The following is a 9,054-nucleotide window of genomic DNA, read 5'->3' on the forward strand; positions in this document are numbered from 1 at the left end:
ATTGAAGATGTCTACTCGATGCCTCAGTTAAATTGTGCTGTGGTGTGAACCGTTATCAAGTTTGTGCAATAATGCATTAAAGTTTGATGTATTAAAGAACTCAATGTAAGTTCTTATAGAATACCAACTTTTCATATTCCCGCCATTGATTACTTCGTACATTGCAAATTTTGAAATTCCCCGAAATACTTAGAAAACTGATTGATTTTTTTTTTATTAATAAAGTTTCTCCCACATTAAAGCTAACAGAAATTATAAATGATGGGGTGAGTGTGGAGTTCAATCCTTTCTAAAAAAGATGGTTCCTACTCACATTAAGTACACCTCAAAGAAGCCGACGCCTTATACAAAAATGTCTTTTCTGTACCGACATCCTTCCTCACCCCTTCAAAATCCAACGTATATAAACACAAAATAGCAAAATCTCACGGGCACTCTCGACACGACACGCAAGAATGGCACAATTACACAGAAGACAAACATTTTGAGTGAGTAGAAATACTTTGATTGAATATAAAAAAAATATATTTTGCATTGTATAAATTCACTTTTCCACATCCAAAATGTAATTTTTATAAGTAAACAATGTTTGTAAATCCCAGGCCCTGAAGATGATCTCAATAAAGATCGAAACGTAGCACGATAAAGAAAATGTTTTTCTGAATCACAGCAGACCGCATCTCACGATTTCTAAATAAATATCGATTAACGGTCACTAATCACCACACATCTTTCCATTTTTTTTAAATCAACGGATAAACATTGAGTCTTCCCTGGTCAATGTTTACAGAAAGAACAACAGAAATCATCGGCTGTTTTGATCAGAATTCCTCTCTTCTGGAACTTTAAGAGTTTTAAAGATTATATTTTGGAGAGGTATTTATAATTAAGATCTTCAAGCATGGATTCCTGCCTCGTTACTTTTGTAATCAATATTTCGTTTCTTAAAGCGAGATACCAGATTGTAGATATATTATAGATGTATTATGGTTAAAACGATATAACTTCTTATAAACCCACAAAGAAAAGACCATATTTTGAGTATATCCTTGTTGACTCTGATACAAAAAAAAAAATCAGGTGAAAATAAAGGTTCTGCAATTTTGTTGAAGTTTCCTCAGCTTGATAAAGACACTCAACACATCCATAAATCGAGAATGTATCAGAAAAACCTTTTCTTCTGCGGTTAATAAGTTAGGAAAGAAAGAAGAGAGGCGAACGCAGTATTGGCAATCCATTGCCTACTAGGTAAGTTTTCCTATTCCGTGCCAATTGGATATATTCCAAAATTGAAATACGTGTTGTAGAAAGAAATCGATGCGTTCTTGTTATCGATTTTCTTAACGCGGACATCACAAAATATAATGCATTATAAAAAATCACATCTTTCATATTAAATTTAATTTCATGGAGCTTCCAGCACATGGAATTTTTTTGATATGCGGTCGTAAGGACTAAACTTCTATCTAAAATCTCCACTAATGGAAGATATTCGTTTGTTTTATAAAGCATAGAATTTTTTATCAGAAGTATGGCATGGTTTGCCTGGATCACGAACAGTTTTTCCCAAGTACCAGTGTTTACTACCTATCGCAGGGCAGTTACATATGATATGTTCTGTCGTTTATGTCTCTTCTAGACGTAAACTCCGTTGGTCATCAGTTGTTAGTACTGATGTATGTGAGAATTTTTAATTCATTTCTGTTGAGGAAGATTTCCTATTTCTCCCATTGTGTTATTTTTGTTTGCCCCTTGTCTTTCTTTCTAGGAGTTTTTATGTTCTTTAAATATTCAAAACCCCAGTTATCTTTTAATTCGGCTTTCTTTTTTTCCAAACTATTGGTTTTGTTCTATGGGTCCTTTTTTAACAAGTTTATCGCCTCGTTTGTGCTTATCTCTCGTGTTTGCTTCTAGGCTTTGTTGTGTTCTTATAAACCAATTCAGACCATATGTCCAGATAATTAGGTGAGTCACTGAGGGTATTTGATATTACGCCAGTGCTTTTTATCTTTCGTTTCAAACACTATGTTACCTTAAAAAATAATATGGTGAAGCTTTATTTAAAAAGCTCTGATTTGGTGGGTTACTCAAGTGATCACTCTAATAAATACATTCATTCAGGACTATATAATAACTAACCTAGTTTGATGGGTCCGTGGGATACTCTATTCAGCCCCAAACCGCTCACACACGCACTCCCTCACGCTGATAAATACATTCATTCTGGATGGGTAAAACCACGTGTGGAAAGCCATAAAATGCGACTATAAGCATTTATCCACTTCACCTATCCAATCAATTTTTTGCCATCACTGCTGTGTCTAATGTTATTTGACCTCCGCAGCGAAGCCTTTTGTTAATTTAGTGTGGTGTGGCTAATTCCAAGTCGGGTCATCAGTTTTCTTTGGTTTTGTCCATGTTCACCATGGCCCACGATGTGACCGATAGTTTTATGTCCTTTAATTTGTTAATCTTCTCAACATAAATTGAGCTTTATCGATTTTGCTTTATGGAATATTGGAGAAAACATGATTTAAATGCACCAGCGACATTACAATTCATTACCTAATAATGACGAATAAATCGTACGAGAAAGCTCAAACTGAAGAAAATCAATAATTGTAATTTTAAGGCGTGTCCTTGTAAGTATACAAAATAAAAATATTTTGCAGTTTTCGAAAACATCTCACCCTGAATAAATACAAGTTTGTTTTGTCGAAAATCCCGCTAACAGTTGTCGTCGACATTATGTAGAATATTAAAATTTATACAGTTGCGTCACGTAGAGGTTTATAATAAGATTACCCAGCTGAAATATATTAAAATAATCGAACATCCGGTCTGCCGGATGTTTGGCACGGCGGGTTTCGGCATCGGGCCAACTTCTGTGAATGTCTGTGCGTTTTCTTTCGCGTTCGACATTTTTTGAAATGGAAAGTGAGTCTATGAGATACATACATTACACAATGCTTTGGTTTTTCGATCTGATGGTATGTCAATATTCAATTTTACTTGAAACCATAAACATCTTTTTTCTAGGTCTCAATTTTAAGATCCCTTTAAAACCAATAAATACGAATTTTCTTGGATGAAATATTTTGTAAAAACAGGAAAAATATAAATTTGGGGGTAGCAGATTCGCGCCATCCAGTGAAATATGAATTGGACCGAAACGTCTTATCATTACTTATGTTCAATGTCTGATTTTCCCGATTTTATTCCATAACCCTTGGAAAATCAATGTTTCCTTATTGTAACATTAAGAAAACAAAATACAAAAATCACTTAGAAATAATATTTCCTTGTTTCTGTACCTAAATACTGACAGATTTGGCAATTAAAGTTTCCTGTATTAATAAGCATTAAACAAATTTACTTAATTTTGCAAAGATCAGTTATCACCAATGTCAAAGCTAAAAATTTGATTTTTCTGTCACAAACACCTGACCGACCAGCTGATTGGTCTAGTAATAGTGTGTATTAGGTGCTCTCTCAAATTTAGCCGATTCAGCCAGAAATCATAAATATTTCAGGCCACCCCTCGCCGCTAGCGGCTGAAGGTTGCTCTCCCGGTCAATTTGAGCGTTCAAGCATAAAATTTGATTCAGAATATAACCTTTATATTATAACATATAATATAAAAGTATTATAATATAACTTTAATATAACTATTTATTTAGAAATCGTGAGATGCGGTCTGGTGTGATGTAGGTTTCNGTAAACTCAGCCGCAGCTTGGCCAATATCATTAATCAAATTCAATACAGATAACATACCTATATCATCACATTACATTCCACACATCAAATATTTTTCACACAGTCTAATTTCCCAACAATTCAGCTTTCCTTTTCCTATTTATCTCTTTCTGTATAATCCTGAAAGGATAATCTGGCCGAACTATTACCAACACATTTTTTCCCTTCGTCGGCTCCTTTCACCTCAAAAAAGCCGACGCCTCATACAAAAATGTCTTTTCTATACCAACATCCTTCCCCACCCCTTCAAAATCCAACGTATATAAACACAAAATAGCAAAATCTCACTGGCACTCTCGACACGACACTCAAGAATGGCACAATTACACAGAAGACAAACACTTTGAGTGAGTAGAAATACTTTGATTGAATATATATTTTGCATTGTATAAATTCACTTTTTCAAATCCTAAATGTATTTGTTAAATGTAAACAATGTTTGTAAATCCCAGGCCCTGAAGATGATCTCAATAAAGATCGAAACGTTGGCACGATAATGAAAATGTATTTCTGAAACCTACATCACACCAGACCGCGTCTCACGATTTCTAAATAAATATCGATTAACGGTCACTAATCACCACACTTTAATATAACTTTCATATTATATTCATTGGTTGGCCAATGTCGGCTTTTGCCGGCTCCTCAAGTACTGAAAACAATTATTCGCAGGATTAAAAACCCAGCATGTGTTTGCGCTGGGGGGAAAAATCCTCCAAGCAAAAGACCTGGAACTATGAAGAATCTTCCTGCCTCCTCTAAAAAACGAAATGTTGATAATCATCTTGAAGAAATAATAGACCAATCCGAAATTAGATCACGATCTGCGAGCCAGGAAAATTCAAAAATGGGCACAAATTGCCTATCATTGTCACCTGTTAATAGTGATCTGGCAAATGTTAATAGAATAGCTTCTACCTCATCCTCAAATCATTTACTATCTACAACACATACTCCTAATTTTATATCACCAAATAAATTTGGAGCTCTCGCTGTAGACGACGACGACGAAGTACAAGACCAACCAAAGCAAATAACACCAAATATGAATGCAAACTCACAAAATAACACCTCCAACAGCCTTCCCCGATCTCGTTCGAAACATAGTTTACTTTACCTTATTTTATAAAAGCATAAAAGAAGTTCTTTGAGAAAATTATTTCCAGTGTCAGGCAAGAACTGACTGCACCATTGTTCGCGTGAAAAATTCCGACGATTATAGGAAACTAATGCACATATTTAAAGCTCAAAAGTGCGACGTTGCTGTCAGTTAAAATAGGAACGTGCATTTAGAGTTGTATTAAGAAATCTTCATCCCTCCACCTCGCCAGATGAAATAGAAAAAGAAGTAGAAGAAGTTGGTTTCAAAGTCCGAAATGTAACCAATATCCAATTTGCAGCAAATATCAAACTGCCGCTTTTCTTTTTGGACCTCGAACTTTCACCAAATTATCAGGATATATTTATGATTACCCATATCTACGGTTGTCGTATACGCGTAGAAGAACCGTTCAAAAATAAGAAAATTTCGTAATGTAAGCGCTGCTAAAATTACGGACACACCAGATCATATTGCAACCATGCACCACGGTGTGTGAAATGCGCAGGGTATCATTGGAGAAAAAATTGTACTAAATCAAAAGAAACTCCAGCTGTTTGCTCATGGCGATCATCCAGCCAACTACAGAGGGTGCATCACACACAAAAATTTAAACGGCTAAGAGGACAGAATTCTTCCGAATCAAGACACAAGTCTAGTACTCCTCCACCACCACGACCACAGCAAGTAAGATCTGATCGCGCTCGTCGAATCAGCGTTAGCTACCCCCAAGCAGTTCGAGGACCATCTCCCAAGTGGTCGAGCAGAGGCCTATTTAGCCCAAGAACATGGGTTCGAATCCCGCTCGCGACACTGACTTTTATATCTCGACCAATACCTTTCATAAATAATAATTAATTGAAAAATGTAAATTGGTCAATCGGACCACGAACTGAAATGGATTTAACAATTAAACTGAAGTATATCTTCACAGTAGCTCTCCGTGGCCATTTCATTTGTCGCCGAGCATCAAATAGATTACGCGGCATTTGAAAAATGGCAAAAAAGGAGGGAAAGTTCAAAAGGTGGGGTTGAAAAGGGAAGTGGTGTCCGAGTGGATCGAGGTCACGATAGCTCAAGTGGTAGAGCGGCGGCGTATTTAGCCGAAGATCGTGGGTTCGAATCCCGCTGGTGACACTGACTTTTTTAGATTAACGTAGAACGAACCACCAAATATACCATCCTTTCGGACAGATTTTTCAGCTAGTTATTTTCAAAATTTACCATAATGTGCTTAATTTTATTAATGATTAATTTCTCAACGTAATCAATTGCGATTTTTCAATTTACTTTTATAAAGTCGAAAAAACACAACGAATAATTTCGTTTGGTTCTTGTTTATGTTCTCCGTGCGATATTTTCCTTTATGATTGAGTTTTGATGGACCATTTTTTAATTAACAACAAAGATGCCCTTCGACATAATTAACTAATAAACATTACATCCAAACAGATACAAAGCTCAAGCCTTGACGGAATGTGCAGACTCGGCAGTTTTTCCAGAAGTATCGACTTCCTACGGTCTAAAGAATGTAATATTGCGTGCGTACGTTACTAGATGCTTTTGATAGGGTCTGGCACACGGGCATACTTTTTATGTAAACGCTTCCTAACCACTTCTTGCCACCTTATCCAGAAATCCTATCCAACCAACCGCTTCTGAGTGAGGTGTGGCAAGGAATTTTCGGAAGTAAGACAGATATCGGCGTCCCACAAGGAAGCAATCTTGTTTCCATCTGTTATACAACTTATAATTCTGACCTACTACCTGTACACCCTAATACCTTCATCACCTCCTATACGAAAGATACTGCAATTTTTACCTCTAACTGGAATCCTATCCAAGCTACCTCCAACGTCCAAGAACACCTTGAGTTTGACTGGTGCAAAAATTGGACTCAGCGTCCAAATTGAAAAAAACAATCTTGCCCTCCACTGTAAATCTTAAAGTTACAACTTCCATTCAAATACTTAGGACTATATCTAGACAGCAGACTAAATTTTATACTACCATACTAAATTCTCTAGACCATAGGCCATGTCGACAATTCTAAAACTTTGTTGAATTGTGGAAAGATAACGACAAAAGGAGAATAGGTGAGAAAGAATTTTTCCATATGAGAAGGATGGGTAGCACTTTAAAAGGAGTCTTTCAAAGACGTTGGACATTAAAGGAAGAAGGCTAGTGAGTCTATAAAGATATGCGGTTAGGAGGCTTATGAGCTGTGTAAAGAATGAGAAAAATGACGGAATATACACATAATAGAGGAAAGTGAGTAGGATGCCATAATATATTGAGGTTAAGAAAACTATGGCCTTTTATGGGAGGTTTCTAAATATGGTGGAGCTAATTAAATCGGGACATTTTTTAACGATTTCCCAAGCAGTTCTCCACTTAATTTGCGCCGTACTTGGAATGGAAATTTTAACATTGAAACAAATTATTAACAGTAGATGGACTTTTATTTCGTTACGGATTACTCGACTAAGCCTAACTTTGCAACGGAGAGGCGTCTCTTGGAAGTTACCAACGGTAAACTTTTAATTTTGTACATCTTTCCAATGGAAAATGAGTTAATTTGGAAGTTAATAACGGTGTACGCGAGGAAAGGATAATCCTAAAAAACCTAATGAGATGTCCATATTTTTTAAAATGTATTTTTCCATAAAATAATTGTAACGTTATGTCATTTATGCTTTGCTTTTGGGTGAAGGCTAATAATATAAAAGGTTGAGTTCATATTAATCATATAAGCTTAAAAGCCACCTTATTATTGTACCTTTAAATATCCCGCCTTTAAATAAAAATAAGAATTTTTACAACTATTTCCAGGCTCACTTAATAAATCTAATATCAGTTTGTAATTATATGTAAATAGTCATGTTAATCACTTTCACAACCAGTGTCGCTCTAAAAGTCGATGACAATTACGTGGAAGAGTGTAATAGAATGAATGGTTTCTAATAAGGATTTTTGAAACTTCTTGTAGCTATTTTTGGCTACTTCAAGGACACTTTTGATACTAAGATCGTTGTAAATGGCAAGATTGGATACTTATAATTGACAATGGTTAGGGGGATATTGGATTGTAAGTATTGGACATGTTGGAGGTCGAAGGAGGTTTCAACCTACCTGAATTTCGAAGCCAAATATCAAAAAACGTCACCGAATAGCTATGTAAATTTTAGAAGAGACAGTTTTTATCGTTCAAACAAAAAAGTTCATATTGACCATGGTCCGATTCTCAACCATTTCAGAGTAATTTCGCTTTTTATCGATTTTGAAAGATATCACGTCCTGGCGTCGGAAAATCGTGATATCTTTTAATCTAAACATTTCTCTTAAAATCTATAAGCACCGTTGAAATCCCCGTTAATTTTTAGAGAGAATCAAAATCATAATTCCATTGAAATTTTTTAATTTAATTTAATGCCCATTTAGTATGTAATGCTTAAGAAGTTTACAAACAGCTAGAAGGTCAAGGAAGAAAGACCCAAACGTTTTGCCACCTTCATCTTCTTATTGAAAAATTAACGGGGATTTCAACGGTGCTTATAGATTTTAAGAGAAATGTTTAGATTAAAAGATATCACGATTTTCCGACGCCAGGACGTGATATCTTTCAAAATCGATAAAAAGCGAAATTACTCTGAAATGGTTGAGAATCGGACCATGGTCAATATGAACTTTTTTGTTCATTTTAGGGTCAAGAATCTACTGGTGAAGTTTGTAGCACGAGTAGCAAGTCACTCTCAAACATTAGCAATCCTTGAACCACCATTTTTTCTCTTTTTGTCATCAACATCTTGGTCTCACAACCACTAAATAAGAAAATGACGAGTGCGTTGGAAGCGTTATTAAATCAGGTAGTTTTCCTCAAATTTGCTGCCTTCTGAGACTAAAATTAGAAACTCTGGATTACTTTATACACTTTCCGATTTACACAATTTTCCACTCTTTTTGTAGTTCTGGCTGAAATAAAACACAAAAAATTAGCCCAAACATTTTGCCACCGTCATCTTCTTATTGAAAAATTAACGGGAATTTCAACGGTGCTATTAGATTTTCAGAGAAATGTTTAGATTAAAAGATATCACGATTTTCCGACGCCAGGACGTGATATCTTTCAAAATCGATAAAAAGCGAAATTACTCTGAAATGGTTGAGAATCGGACCATGGACAATATGAACTTTTTTG

The sequence above is a fragment of the Cimex lectularius genome, unplaced genomic scaffold, assembly GCF_000648675.2.
Source record: "Cimex lectularius strain Harlan isolate CLEC.00 unplaced genomic scaffold, Clec_2.1 scaffold429, whole genome shotgun sequence".
Lineage (NCBI taxonomy): Eukaryota > Metazoa > Arthropoda > Insecta > Hemiptera > Cimicidae > Cimex > Cimex lectularius.